The sequence below is a fragment of the Danio rerio genome, chromosome 18 (assembly GCF_049306965.1).
Source record: "Danio rerio strain Tuebingen ecotype United States chromosome 18, GRCz12tu, whole genome shotgun sequence".
Taxonomy (NCBI): domain Eukaryota; kingdom Metazoa; phylum Chordata; class Actinopteri; order Cypriniformes; family Danionidae; genus Danio; species Danio rerio.
This window is the reverse complement of record NC_133193.1, coordinates 5,430,333-5,447,012: the sequence shown is the minus strand read 5'-3', so window position 1 is coordinate 5,447,012 and position 16,680 is coordinate 5,430,333.

The following is a 16,680-nucleotide window of genomic DNA, read 5'->3' as shown; positions in this document are numbered from 1 at the left end:
GGACTAAGCCGACAAGAAAATGAATGAATGAATGAATGATTATATTAAAACATTTGAGTTGTGAGAATACTTTTAATAAGTTTTCACAATAGGAAAATATTGATAATTACATCCACTAAAACATGTGGCTAATTTAAAAGGTAAATGTGTCTGTCAATTAGTTTGAAACAACATTTAACTTGTAGCCATGCAAAGAAATTGGGTTGATAACTCAATGGAGTTCTGGATTTCAAAGCTCCTCCCCCACTGAACAAGCAAGAAGTAAGTCCGGACAAGTTTTAGACAGAGTGTTTGGCACAAAAGACATTAAGGTGAGATACCTGAATTTTATTTAATTTCCAAATCAATATTCTCCATTCCATTAGAGTACTGGCTCCTCCTGGTAAATACAGTTGATGTTAGCAGTGTTTTTTGACATTTTTTTTTCTTGCTTTATAAAAATACACATGAATTTCAGGAGGACCTTGAAAGGCAAGTGATGACAATTTCCATCATTGGTGATCAGTCTACTTTGGAATTGAACCACAAGACGGAAACCATCATGGTTGAGGGAATGAGAATCCAAAGGTGCCGTGCTCTGCTGATGGGCATAATATAGGTTCTGAATCGAAGCTACCTCAAGGAACTTAAATATACTTGAAGTTTCTCGAATTGAATGGACTGAAGCCCAGTGCAAATGTAATCCGTCTCAAGAACATTATTTTCTAATAATTCAGGATGGCTAATAATTATTTTCTATTTAAATATATTTTAAAATATGACAATAAAAGAAACATATAAATAAAACTTGTGATTCAAAGATGAACTTGTGATTGCAGCCCCATTATTCTAGTCTTTATTGTCATAATCCATCAGACATCATACTCTTCTGATTTTCTTCCCCAGACACAGTCCAAGAAATGAATCAGTAAAACTACAAAAACAACAAAATGTACTGGCAGCTCATTACCCAGTTTTTGCACCATCATTTACATAACCAAACCTGACAATATCTCATTTCAAACTGCAAAAAATGACAATGAAAATCACTTCTTAAAACTGCAGAGTTAAATGTTCAACATCAAAAAGTAGTCAAAGCAAGGATAAAGGCCTTGTGCTTTTCAAAAGCATAAATAAACACACCAAAAAAGTGATGATACACAGTCACACAACTGTCAATTTGTATTTTATACAGCGTAGGCTGCTTTATTCTATCAATGGTTAAAACAACTGCTCTGCTTTATATCTTGTAGAAATAGTGATAAATGTCTGTTTAGCAATTATTTTGGATGAATAGAAAGTTTAAAAGAACAATATTTGCTACAAATCTTTGGAAAACTATCAATGCCTTTACTTTGGGTCAATTTAACACATTCTTTCTGAATAAAATAATTACATTTTTTGTCTTGTGGCTACATCTACGGTGGCCAAGAGAGCTTAACATGCTGCAATTTAAGAAAACACATGCAATTGCTAAAAAACCACCAGCAAATTACAAATGTCTTTTGTATTAGACATGAAACGCACATTTTCCAATAGGTCACTTCATATTTCTTTTATAGCTGTATATAGGGCTATTGCAGAATCATAATGCACTGTAATATATCCTGGGTCGTTAGTTTGTTGGATTGTTTTGTTTTCTCACAACAATTGATCCACTCAATCGAGCAGAGATCACCTCATTCAGGCGATCTCAGACCAATTGATTTGGTGCAGATCCGAGCGCGATTGCTGGATTCACATATGCCAAACAAATGGCGCTATTAACGGGGGAAACAAGACAGATTTCAGAACAAAGGTCTATGTGTGAAAGCACCTTAAGATTGTATTTGCATGTCATTGACAGACAGTCGCAGCCAAGGTAAACTTTTGTGACAAGGCAGCACTGTAAGCATTCTGTACACTGGCCTGAGCATCTCTTACTCTGGCCCCAGGTCATCGGGCAGTCCTTATTGTCAAGCCATGCAAGGTTCTATCTGACATTTTGTCAAAATTGAGTTATTGACATATTCTTATTAAATGACAACTTATTTACATTATGAGATGTTTTTTTTTTTTTTTTTTAATATAAGTTGTTTACATTTTAATATTTTTTATTTAAAAAAAAAACTATTGTTACACACATACTGTTTGCTATGGAATGCAAAAAGTTCAAAGCACAATATCTCAAAATCATTCAGAACACAGATAGAACCTTATTATTCCAAGGTGACGAAACACAGAACCGCCACACACTGCAGTGCTTTTTCATCCTATGGATACTGTTTTCATTCTATGGCTATTTCATACTTTATCCAGTTTTCTTCATGTCTTCTTTTGTGTTCAAAAACAAAAATAGACAAACAGGTTTGGAACAAGTAAATGATGAGAGAATTTTAAGTATTTTAAATAAGTCAAAATGCTGTGATTTTATTTTGTATTTTTATTGATATGTTTTGTATGTTTTTTTAAAGTAACTTCAAAGTAAAGTAACTAGTAATCTGGTTACTTTTTTACATTAAGTAATTAGTAATGTAATCAGATTACAATTTCAGTAGTAGTCAGTAATTTGTAATTCATTACTTGTTATTTATAACTTAACCAACACTGGTCATATTTTTGGGTCCCCTTTTCCATTGTGTTCCATGCTATTTGCAAGTGTTGTAAAAAATTGCAGGTGTTTTCATAATTTGTTTGCATGGTGAAAAAATGCAGCGTTCTTTATTAGTTTGTTTGCATTGTAGGGAAATGCAGCATGTTTTTTAAATATATTTGCAGCAGGATTTTAAAAGGATTTGCAGCATGTGTGCTGTCAAACATATGAAAATCTTTTCTCAATTTGCTGGTGTTTATTTTTGTAATTGCACATATTTTCTTGGGCCCCGTTTACACTGCCAGTTAGATGTGACCCAATTCAGATTTTTTGCTTATATGTGAGAAAGAGCAGATTTGTTTTATGATCATGTAAACAAGAAAAAAAAAAAAAAAAAACGCATGCATTCGGATATTCAGAGATCGGTTTCAGGCCTCCTTCATATGTGGAAATAAATCAGACATAGATCGGATATGTGACAATGCGACTGTCATGTAAACAGGCAGATTGGATTTATTGAGGCATTTCATTCTGTAGATTATTAAATTTGCGACAATGTGGTGCTTCTCCGCGGTTTAATGACAGAAAGAAGAGCGTGTGTGGGGATGCCGTTGCGGTAAACAAGATCAGAGGAAACACAGAGGAGGAAAGTGGTCAGTCGCCACAATTTGCTCCCACCAGACCTGAGATCTCTCTCGTACCCACAAACTCCTCTGAATGGTGGAGGACATCATAAAGCATATAAACCGATGACCCTTTCCCACCTCCGACTCAAAATTATTTTAAAGTTGGGCGAACTTCGTGTTGTAACTTTTGCTTTTTGTCACTATTAATACACGCACTGCGTACACATAGAACAACTTTATTCTCTCCAACACCAGTTCGCACACAGACAAAGGCTACATCTTCAACTACACACACACTTCAGGGCTATACCATTACATAAACTGTGTGGGGGTAAACCTGGACTAAACCATTCACTGCCTATACTACACTTCGCATATTTCGCAGAGCTAAAATCAAGACAATTTCCTCCATCGTGGTTAGTGTGGTACAGATGTTAGAACCGGCCTTTATGCATGCGCGACATCGTAAAATGTATGGCAAGTATAAACGCATGAATTGACAGGCGAACAAATCAGATATAAGCAAACAAATCGCAATTGGGCATCAAGACCTGACAGTGTAAACGGGCCCTTAAATTGCAGCAAGTATAAATTATCTTGGCCATCATATATACAGATTTATGTGTCCATTAAAAAGGAACGAAAACTATTTATAGCTATGAAATTATAAAAGTCATTACTTTGAATCAATATAACACACTCTTACTGAATAAAACAATACATTCATTCATTCATTCATCCATTTTCTTTTTGTTTTAGTCCCTTTATTAAGTTGTGGTTGCCACACTTATGCAGCGGATGCCCTTCCAGCTGCAACCCATCACTGGGAAACATCCATACACTCTCATTCACACACATACACTAAGGACAATTTAGCTTACCCAATTCACCTGTACCACGTCTTTGAACTGTGGGGGAAACCGGAGCACCCGGAGAAAACCTACACCAACACGGGAAGAACATGCAAACTCCACACAGAACGCCAACTGACCCAGCCTGGGCTCGAACCAGCAACCTTCTTGCGATACGGCGATTGTGCTACCCACTGCGCCACCGTGCTGCCCAAAAAAATAAACTGCTAACCCCATATTCAAGTGCATTTTACAGTACACAATGTTTTTATACACAGAGATGCACTTAAAGGGCCATGACACCCCCCTCTTTCGGTTAAAGTCTACTTCAGAATTTTTTCAAAAGATGCATGATTAATGGGCGTGGAGCTCCGCGAGCATCGGGCAGGAGTGGGCGTGGCCAGCAGGGGAGAAGGGGAGCGTACAACTGTTGTTGTCAGTTAGCTCACAAAATGAGACACAAAGAGGAGACGCATGAGTTTATAGTTTACAAAGTTAAAATGCAAAGAAATCAACAGTGATTTAATGCCCTGCTACATTTGTTATTCGTAATTTCATACACAGACAACCACAATTTATATCATTATAAAGATAATCGTGTTCATGTAAACACTATAAATAAGGACTTCTCCCTCAATCCCCGTATCCAGCAGACTCAGTGCAGCAGGTCTCCTGACCCGTCTATTTTAACCATTAACCCTGCTGGTAATCTGGAGGATTTAGGCAAATACAGCAGCACGGCGATGTGTCTGAATGTGAACGAACTCCTGATAAAAGACATCCTCCGCCATTCTCCAATTCTCGTGCTGCTCTCCTGACAAAAATGCTAGCAGCACACACACAGCTTTGCTGTATGATCAGCCCTGACAAGATCGCGGGGGAAAGCATGCAACAAACCCCGTGGATGATGGAAACAAACGCATATGAGCCTTCATGAACGGCTAAATACTGTGCCGTGGTTTCCATGTCTCTCAGCTCGGGCTTGACTCTGGCAGGTCTCATGAATAAATAAGCAGCCGGCTCTTCTCATAGGATAAGAAAACTCCGCTATGAATAATAATGAGAAACCGACGCGTCATCATTGCACCTGCAGTTCTGCGCTACGTCGCCGATTTTGATCCCGCCCCAAAAATCATTTTAAACCCGGAAGCTGAAATTAGCTGACAAAAGCTCAAAATTATCCAGTTTTCCCCACAATTAAAGCTGACAGGTGCTAACATTGTCTTAACTGATGCTCTACACACACACATCTGTTAATATAAAAAAAAAAGTTCTCCGGGGTGTCCTGAACCTTTAAAGTAAGTAATGCATGATTAGGATAATGTTGACATCTTCATTTAGATTCCACGATAAAAGAGTTCCCAACTTTCTGCTAGATGTGTTTACTGCTCAAGTTCTGGCAACATTAGTGATTTTTTTTTTCACTTCTTCAAAAACTAATGATGGCAATGTTAAAGAAAATACATTATCATGGCAACAGAAAATGCTACAAAGTCATTATAGCACTAAATAGCTTCTTCAGGACATGTTGTGTATCTGCAGGGAGATTTCAAGTCAGTAGTAAATCTATATTTCTGCTGTCATTAATCTTAGCGAACACATTAATGCCATTGAGATGTAACGTAGATGTGATGAAGCTCTGCGCTCTCCTGCATGACTCACTTTTTTTTTCCTATTTCAGACATCTTTACGTTAGTATATTCACACTGTTAATGTTTAAATACAGTACTCGCATTATATCTGAGCTATGATTAATCAACGGTCGCTGAGACGTGTTGAATGTATGTTTAATTAATTAGACTGTTTGTTGTGACAAGTACCTGCTCGTGTAGCTCAACATATGGAGGACGTTTCTTCATAAACACTCTGACGGAGTCTTCATCTTATGGAGAAAGTGGAGACAGCAAGGTCAAAATGTTGTTTGCAATCAAAATCAACAGGAATGATTGCATTTAATACATGCATACTACTTTTAGCATGTGTTAGGACAGGGGTTTTCAAAGTGTGAGGCGCGCCTCCCCTGGGGGGCGCCAGAGCATGTCAGGGGAGGCGCGGGAAAAAATATAATATAATAAAAATATAATTATTAAGTTTAATTATTATATGAATTTTTATTATATTTAAACGTTTTAATTAAACAAAGCAAAAAAAAATAATACGTCAAATATAAGAAAACCTTTTTTACCCAGAAGGCCATAGCTGTGAATTCGCTTCTGTTTGGCAAGCCCGCCAATACAGGTAGCTATATGCCTGCTAATACAATGGGTCGGTTTCTGAGACCCCCCGATTCAAAGCTGTAATGAAGTTCACGGCCCTTTGGCCACCGGGAAGAAGGCGGAGAACAGACGCAGTTTTAAAATGATTTATTAATAACAGTGACGGCAGCTCCTCACGAAGACTGCCGTCAAACTGAAAGCAAAAGTAAAATATGTCCGTGCCCGGTCCTCTCTCGGCTTCCTCTGCCCTCGTTCCTCCTTTTATGATCCAGAGCTCCTTCCGTGGGTTGCGAGGCAGGTGCACACCACAGGTGTATCCACTTACGCGGTGGCCTCACTCCATTCCCACGGCTCTCGGCCACGCCCCCTCACCACAAAAGCCTTTAAGTTCAGGGCTTAAACCCAAAAGACGACGATATGATGATCAGTATTTGAGTTTATGATTTACGTGGACAGGACCAGCTGATGAACCACAACCTTTATGTGTGCTTGTCAAAATATTTTGGCTAATGACAGCATGAGACCCGCTAAACTTCGACTCTTTTGACTGGGATGGACAGTTCTTGGATCTGTTCTATTCATATTGAAGCATCATCCTAGTTTCAAAAACGTTATATTAAAATACTTGTTATTACTCTGTAAATAATTGCACTTTCATGCAAATGATGATAAAAATGAGTTAACAGTCTGACATCTGTCTGTGTCTTTATATATACTGTATATATATATATATATATATATATATATATATATATATATATATATATATATATATGTGTGTGTGTGTGTGCGTGCGTGTGTGTGTGTGTGTGTGTGTGTGTGTGTGTGTGCGTGTTTGGGAGGAGGGGGGCGCCAATGGATAAGTTGTGTCAAAAGGGAGGCCCACTGTCTCAGACTTTGAAAAACCCTGTGTTAGGATACTTGCTATTTCTTTACAATGGTGCAGTTTAGAAGCTATTTCTCACTTTCAATGCCACTACTTGATAAGTCCTATTGTAATAACCTGACTTCTTGTTGATCATTTGGTATCGGAAGTGGCTTATATGAAAGGCAAGGACCTCTAGATTAAGCTTATTTTGCTAAAATGAAATATAATCATGCGTTGATTTAAAATTATTTCATTTGGTCTGACTTTGCTTAGACAAAAGTATTGTCACTTAACAGAAATAAGTTCTAGTATAGAAGTCATGCTGCAGTGGAAACAGAATGAATATTGTGTCTGACTTCATCATGAGCTTGGAGGACTGCATCCATACATCTCTGCAGTGACTTAAATCACCTATTAATAAAGTCATCTGGAATGGCAACAAAAGCGTTCTCACAGGACTCCCAGTTCATCAAGATTCTTTGGATTCATCTTCAATGCCTCCTCCATATTACCCCAGGCATGCTCAATAATGTTAATTTCTGGTGACTGGGCTGGCCAATCCTGGAGCACCTTGATCTTCTTTGCTTTCAGGAACTTTGATGTTGAGGCTGAAGCATGAAAAGGAGTTCTGAAGTTCATTCTGAAGTTCAAACTCAAACAGTTTATTTTCAAGATCTGCTCGACATAGAAGCTGCTTCTAAAATATAAATTTCAGTTGTTGGTTAGGACGAAAACTTTTAATATGGAAACTGTTCCTTCTGTGCCATTGCTTTTATTTATAACCCAATTTCATTCAGCCTCTGTTGGGGTCCGTTCTTCGTACCTCGCTTAAATGATCTAAGATTATTTGGCAGATCCTGGATCTTTTAATCTTGATAACTGATCTCTCGCTAATTTGGTTCTTCAAACAAGTTCGCGAATCAGATTAGAATGTCTGGATAAACTGATCTGAGATCGCTGCGTGTGTTGTGAAGGACAGATCTATCGATCCTTGAAATCATGATCAGCAATGCAACGATTGGCTGACGGCATAGCAGTGTAATGACATCATCTGATTAATATTCAATTATCCATGTGAGCAAAATTACATCAAATTAGCAGTAAATGGTTTGTTTAATACGACACGCAATAACCTTCCACATTTGTTGTGAGCTGCAGGCTTTACACTTTCATTTGTCAAGACAAGAGTATTCATCATGTATTTCAATGCAAATCAATGTATTTAGTTCTACATTTAGAAAAGATTTGCTTTATTATAGTAGCCATTTTTTAATCGGTGTAAAGAATAACTGGTTGTTTACAAAAGCATTTTCATATTGGTAAAGGTGTCTGCAACTTTTGTGAGGCATCAAATCACTGACATATTAACTATCAAAACATGTTTATGACTGCATAAATGTATTATTGCTTTAAAAAAAAGACACATATTGTGCATTTCTATTATTCACAATTTGTTCTAAAGCGATCTAAAAAGTTCATTTCAATAAGTTTTCTCTTTGCACCAGATGGCAGTCTTTGTACTTTCATTTCGAGGGTGCAGACTGCATACGTTTTATTAATATGTATAACTTTGTTTATTTTATTAATGACTATAACTTTATATATATATATATATATATATATATATATATATATATATATATATATATATATATATATATATATATAAATTATGTATTATTTTCCCAAGTGTATATAACTACTACTGTAAGAAAATATCAGAATTCGGTACATACTTTCTGTATTATCTTTGCTTGAACTGAGCCGATCTAATCCTGTTTATATAAATTGAACCAGCTCCCGATCAGGTTTGACCTAGCAGAACTGTTGCCATGACAACAACTCTCGGATCAGCTTTGAAGAACGAAACGATCCTGGATCGTGTCAAATCGTCAATATCCAAATCCAGCTAACTGAGTAATCCACGTACGAAGAACGGACCCCTGGTGTCGTCAATCTGGAAATCTGCTGTTTTTAAACAAGGGTGCAATACCTAGTTCAACCACTGAGTGTCAATCTTATGCACCTTGAATGTTGCACCGAACAAGTGTAAGTAAATGCTTTCATTACATGTTCCCATAAAAAAAATGCTTAACTTCAACTGTGTAGTGTTTCTTTAATCTTCCATAAGAGGAAAAGCACCTGATGGAGAGACTTTCTGTATCATAACGTACAGCATGTCACAGCACTAAACCATCAAACCGTCATGCAAGGCATTCAGGTGGAAAACACATGCAGACGGTTATTACCCTCATCACTTAACAAAGCATTTCATTTCCACCGTCATGTAGCTGTCATTCCATGCAACATGACTGCTGTTCCCACAGTAGCTATTATAGGCTGTCTGCAATTACCACACGCCACATTAGCGCTTAACATAATTGCCGTCACGTTCGACACATCTAAGCTAATAGCAGTCAATCAATTTAATCTGTGCGCCATGGCTACTAGCTCATTGACAGGTAGATGCCACAGATGCAGAAATGCAGCTCATGCTTCTTTTTTTTTTCGAGCTCCAAAAATCTCAGAGAACGATTAGAGTCGGATGGGAGCCATTAAAATGGCAGACACGTCATGTTGCGAGAAAGCATAGCGCACGCTTGAATACACTTGGCGCTCTGGAAATGTTAGCACCGCCAGGAAATGAGTCTGGAATGAAAAATTAAGGACCTTTGCCAAAACCGATGGTGTAGAAATGTAACAAAGTGCATAAGCAGTGATTTATCATTGAATTTCCTGATCTAGCGGAGGCTCTCCGCCGAGGGCTGCTCTGTTATTTAAGAGCGATTCTGGACTTGTCTGAGCACTTCTGGAGTGGCAGCTCTACATTTCCTCACAGATGAAAGGACAGGAGATCTCGAGATGATGGAAATGTTGCTTTTAGCCCTTGATTGAGGATTATCTTGCTTGATTGTTGGGTATTTAGTTATTTAGAAGCACTTTCATTATATAAAAAAAAAATAATTAAAAAAAATCAGAAAAGCAAAAGACAATCTCCTTATATTTCATATTATTTTGGCTACAGTAATGGACAGTTTTGACTGTTTGATAAATATAAGTAGCAAAACTCAAAGCTTTACGTTCTTGACATCTTTATTTATTTTCCTTCTGCTTATCTCTATTTCAAAGGTTGCCACAGAGGAATGAACCGCCAACTATTCCAGTGTATGTGTTATACAGCGGATGCCCTTCCAGCTAGAGATCTGCGCGGGACTAAATTTTGAATCCCGCTCCCGCCCACACCCGCCAGGTTTTAGCCCGAACCCGACCGCTCCCACTTATATTAAGAATTTGTTGTCCCGCTGCCCGACCCGACCCGTTTTCTGCCCGCCGCGCCTGATCCTGCTAAAGAGCGGGGGAGAACAAAACCGAAAATCACCCAGCTATACAGTCCAGACAGCCAAGCTGTCTGTATAAACACACACACAGCACTAAGCACACACACACAGAACAAAGCTCTCTCTCTCTCTCATACACGCGCGCGCACTAACACACACACAAGCACCAAGCAGACACATAGGCGTTTGCTGTTATATCAACTCAAAGGCTTGTAATACCATGTATCAAGTACCAATGTAATACCAAAAGGTTTTATATAAAGGTATATAAATACTGAGTCGCGCCAGCTCCGGGCCGCAGCGCACATTACTCTCAAGCCGATTCTGGCGCGGATGCGGCAGTGTCGGCTCGCTTACGGCCACCGTATCTGGCCTGATTGATTGGCAGCCGGAGCCGGGCCGAGTGGTAAATCTCCGGCAGGCGAGAATCTAGCCAGAACTGGCCCGAGTGTATTTTGCTATCTGGGAAAGGAAAGCTCTCTCTCTCTCATTCGCGCGTGCGCGCACCAACATACACACACACCAAGCACACACACAGGCAAAGCTATCTTTCTCTCTCTCATTCGCATAGCAAAATCCACGATATTGAATCCCCAAGTAGATGACCAGAAACTCCAAGAGAACCCTGAATGGTATGTATGGCCAGGAGCCACATGCAGTTTCTGTCAGCTGGTTGATGTAGCTGTTTTGCACTTTTCTCAAAAGAATAACATTCATGGCATTTTTATTATTACTTCAATGAATGAAAAATAACTGCAACATTGATTTTTTTCTGCAACTCATTTAAGGCAATTATTATAACAAAATAACAAGTACAAATAAGACAACTTTTGCCGTTGGGCAGGGGTAAAATTCTCAATTTGTGTCATATTTTCCAATTGGGTCCTATTATTACTTGATCATGTTTGAAGTGCCGTGTTACGCCTTCAGGCTATGCAACTAAATACAATTCAATTCAATCATCGTCCCATCTGTAAAATGACAAAAATACACACAAATAAACACGCTTTATTTTCAAAGTTTGTGAGCAAGACCTGATTAAGACCTAATTATTGTATAAATATAAATTTGCTTAAAGGCACAGGAGCCTTTAATGACATCTCTATGCTGATACATCCAGAACTGAAAAACCTGTGTCCATCCATACAAAAGGGCTCTGCTGTGGCATGAATGGCTATTATATAATTATGTCTTATTCAAGGACAATGTCTAATGGTTCTTCGAAACGCAACAAAACAGACCAAGGACAGAGGCTCAGAACGCAGATGAGATATGCTAAGAATAACTGGAGGAGATACAAAGAGAGAGGTATTTGTGGGTTTGCACCTAAAGTAATGTTGTTTTTCTTTTGTTAACCGCTCAAACAAAAAACGGATTAAATAATAGAAGCTACAAACAGTGGTGTGATTGGAAAACAGATTAAACTAGAATAATCACGATTATTTGCATCCAAAATAAAAGTTTGTTTTGATTTAATATAAGTGTGTACACTGTCAGGCCCATAGCCAGAGGGATTCGGTTTGTTTGAAAGACTCACCACCCACTGAAAAAGGTCCAGAATTTGCCCTATACATGAGCTCATTCGTCTATTTTGACTGCTATTTCACCATAAATTGAGAGAATAACCCATTGTAGAAGGCTTTAAAACCAAGTGGAATCCTTGACTTGAATCATGACTTCAGCTAATCAGTTTTGGCCAATGCAAACAATTATTATTCATGAGCCCAACATCTGTGCAAGAAAACATGAAAACTGACAAAAATAAAGTCATCTTTAGCTACTGACCTACGGCACTGTTGTTAAATAGAGAAAACATTTGACAAGTAACTTTTACTCTAAATCTTGGAACTCATTCATGAAACAAAAAAAAAATGACCAATATATAGGTGTGAAGCACCAAAAGCAGCTTAAATTAAACTTAATTTAAAACTAATCAGACTACAAGAGGAAAATCAAAAAAAAAAAAAATTGTGAAGCTCTACATTGTTATTATTATAAATGTGTATTCATATATTTATTTTATTATTTAAATTACCTGATTCTAACTGAGGAAAGTTGGGAAAGTTGGATGTGCTGGCCAGATTTTTATTTGTTTAAAAAAATGAAACTAAGCTACAGTTTTTTAATGACATAATTACATAATAAATTAGTATTTTAAAGTATGTTTTCTTAAAAATTTAAAGAAATGTTTTGTTGCATCAAAAAGTTTGGTTCTGATGACTATCTGACAAGCTATTTAAACAAAAAAGTGCTTAAAATGTCACTAAAATGCAGGGAGAAAGAAAAGGAGATGAATAACTGCAAAAAAGTCAAAGCTCGAAATTCAAAAAGTCAAATATATATACACACATATATATATATGGAAAAGTATATACATACATACATGTATATAAGAATTTTTTTTATTTTTTTATATAAAATATGTGTATGACACAAATTATAAACAAATTTAAATATCTGTAGCAAAATAGTTTTGTATAATTTTGTTCTTATGTATGAAAAAATTAAAATATAACAAAAATAAATAAATAAAAAGTGAATTATGCAGATTAGATCAGTGCTGTAGAAAATCACTTTGTCCTTACTTTATTTAACTTAAATCTTTTTTATTTTAATTAATTACTTTATTTCTTCTTTTTTTTAATTAATGACAGTTTCATTTCACTTTGATATTTTTATTTAATTGAATAATTATATTTTTGTTTTATTGTTTCAGTTAATTTAATTACATTTTATAACTTTAATTGAATTTAAACTCAATTCATTCATTGTCTAATTTTATTTAATAGGGCGGTATGTTGGCTCAGTTGTTAACACTGATGCCTCACAGCAAGAGGGGTGCTGGTTCAAGTCAGTTGCCATTTCTGTGTGGAGTTTGCATGTCCTCTGGGTGCTCTGGTTTCCCCCACAGTCCGAAGACATGTGCTATAGGTCAATAAAATAAGCTAAATTGTCCGTAGTGTATTTGTGTGAATACGAGGTTAATACCCATTACTGGGTTTAGGCTGGAGAGCATTCGCAGAATAAAACATGCTGGAATAGTTGGCAGTTCATTACACTGTGGCGACTCCTGATAAATAAAGGGACTAAGCTAAAGAAACTGAAAGAATGAATGAACTAAATTAAATTAATTAAATTGATTAATTTCAATTTAATATTTTTATTTAATTGTTTAATTATATTTTATTTTACTAAAAATTTTACTAAAGTTTTACTACTTTTATTGTATAGTGTCATTTAATTAAATTTTTTTATTCTGCATTTCTTTTGCCTTCACAAATTTTGGCAGTCGTGTTTATTATTTGTGTTAAATATTGTTGTAATTTTTGCATGACATGTATAAATCTACACTTATTTTTTCACTTTGGTTTTGTCTTTGTACATAATTATTCTTTGTCTTTAACTAAATAACAAGTCTTTAATTAATTATTTTTTGTTTAAAAATTAGTCTTTGTCTTAGTTTTAGACAAAACAAATGTTGTATTAGTTTTAGACTAAAAAATGTGATCCCAAAAATGTAAGTAAACACGCGCTTGTTATTGTAAATCAGTGATTTAGCTTAATTCAGTGCATTTCACAAATGCAAGTGTTTGCTTTCATCCAGCAAAATGTGTTTTGATGAGTCCTGCTCTCAAAATAAAGTGCATCCTCTCTTCATGATTTCCCATGTGTGCACTGTAGGTATAAACAGATTCACTTTCAAAAGTCAATTTGATTTTCCTCAGCTTTGACTTCTTAAAACACAAAATATGAGCGTACAGTATCCGTGTCCGTGATTCTGAACTGTAGTAATTGAGGGAGGCGAGGACAAATGTCATCACTCATGTATTATGGCAGCCCTGTAATAGGATAAGGAATCGGTGACAAGATGCATAAATGGCCGAGTAACAACAATATCCGCCTGACAGACAGACAGACGTGTTGACATTTCAGTTTTAAAGTGCTGAAGCTTACAGGAATCTTCTTGCGGTGCTATGAAATGTGTGTTGGCTCTCATTTGGGAAGCTAATAGCCTCAGAAAAGAGAAAGAAGAAGTGGCTGGATAGATTCATTTCATTTCATGGGCCGAGTGAAATAATGGACCCAGTCTCTGCCTGAGGATATTGACATATTGCTCACAGGCAGAATTTAAATCACAGCCTGCTTTAACAAACATATCTATTATTCTGATGGACAAAAAAAAGGCTATTACCTGACATAAATATTGAAATGTGCAACTAGCAAAACTTTACTTCGGTAATTGGATGTGTTTTAGTTGTTTACTGCATTTGTTTTCCCCATTGGAAATGAACTGAATCATGGATGAGGTTGTTAATATAGTTACATTAGACTTTTATTTTAAAAATGAAAGGAACGTCAACCAATTTATAAGTGAGATTAGTGGGTAGTTGAATAAAATCATCAATCATCATCAATCACATTACTTTTACAAATGTTTCCGTTTTTAACGCAACGATTTAGTTCACATTAGGGCTGGGCGATTTTTTCGATTCATTCAAATTTACATTTTGACGACGATTTAATTTAAATTAAATCGAGAAATCCCGATTGTTTTATAAAAGTAATTGATACATTATAATGGCACCAATGCGCTTTGTTTCACTCTCTGTATGAAGCAGGTCACACACCAGAAGTGCCATTCGGCGACGCGTGTTGCAGCGCTTCTGGTGTGCGACCTGCTTGACTGCCTGTCTGGGTTTCATACATGGTAGTGACGGACTGAACACAGAAGCTGCGTCCCAAATCGCATACCTATGCACTATTCTACGCCATTTTGTAGTATAAATAGTGTAAGTAGTGCGTTCACACTAAAAACTCTAAAAATAATAAGTGCACTTTAATTACCCGGATGATGCACTCATTCAGCCAGTAAAATGAAGTGTGTAATGATGGACACTTCACGCACTCAACGACCGCAGGTTTGCTTACGTAGCGGAAGGGGTGGAGCTATCGGACGCACATGTTGAATAACTTAATTTATTTTGGATGGTGAAAGCAAAATTCTCCTACAAGTGGTTATAGCGCCTCCCGATGGTGAATGCGGTTATAGTCACGGCAGGTAATATTTGATAATTCGGTCGTTTATTTCACTGATTTTGGCAACCGTCAAACGTCATCAGGGAAACAGTTTGAATTTCCTCTTAGTAAAAAAACATTAGTGAGCCATTTGGGACGACACTACATACATATACTATCCTGTTGAGTGTGTAAGTGCATAAATACATAGTGCATGAGTGCATAGTGTATAGTGTGCCATTTGGTACACTTCAGTATATGGTTGTTTCACATGGACGACACCATTTTGGCTCTAACTCGCATACACCTGTCGCCATTTTGAATCAACTACTTTTACCATCCATTCATTTCACGACGACTTCGTCCTAATTACAATTCTAAACTTAAAACACACTTATAAACTCGTTTTGTGTACATGTTTGCTTATTTTGGGATGTTTCCTTGATGTTCATTCCTTTAATTTGTTTACAAATTACACAAGTTAATTACTATCTCTATAAAATCCCACAAAATAACCAAGTAATCGCATAAGATTGTATGAATCGGCATTCACATATGTTAGGAACCCTTCCTGACTCATTGAACTTAATTTTAAGTGTTTAACAACCACATTTATCTTACCTGCAGACAAGTGAAGGAGCTCTGCGGTCTTTAATGAACTCTGACCCGAGCTGCTCCGTTCAGAATCCTTTACACAGTCAGCGCCCTCTACAGGATACACAGAAATAACTTTGGGATTAGCCCAACAGTCAAGTCAAGTCATGTCAAGTTTTATTTGTCACATACATAGTTATACAAAGTATGACCAGCAGTGAAATGTAGGTCAGGTCCGCTCCAGAGTGCAAGTATAGATAAACAAAAATTAAATATTAAGGAAAAAGAAGAAAAAAAAGTGTGCAAAAAAAAGATGTGTAAAAAATTATACAAGGTAATAAGAATAGCAGCAATATGATGTACTTATGAATATGACTACTACAATGATAAATACGAAAAAATCACGTAATGTGTAACACCGGGTTAGAATTTAGCAGCCTGGTGGCCTGGGGAAAGAAACTCCTCCTAAGTCTCTCAGTTTTTGCCATCAAGCTACGGAAACGTTTTCTAGATAGAAGCAAAGCAACAATACATTATAAACAGTTACAATGCATTCAAAATATATTCATTTTTGTGTGGTGTTTTTTATTTATTTATTTTATTTTATTTTACAATTTTAT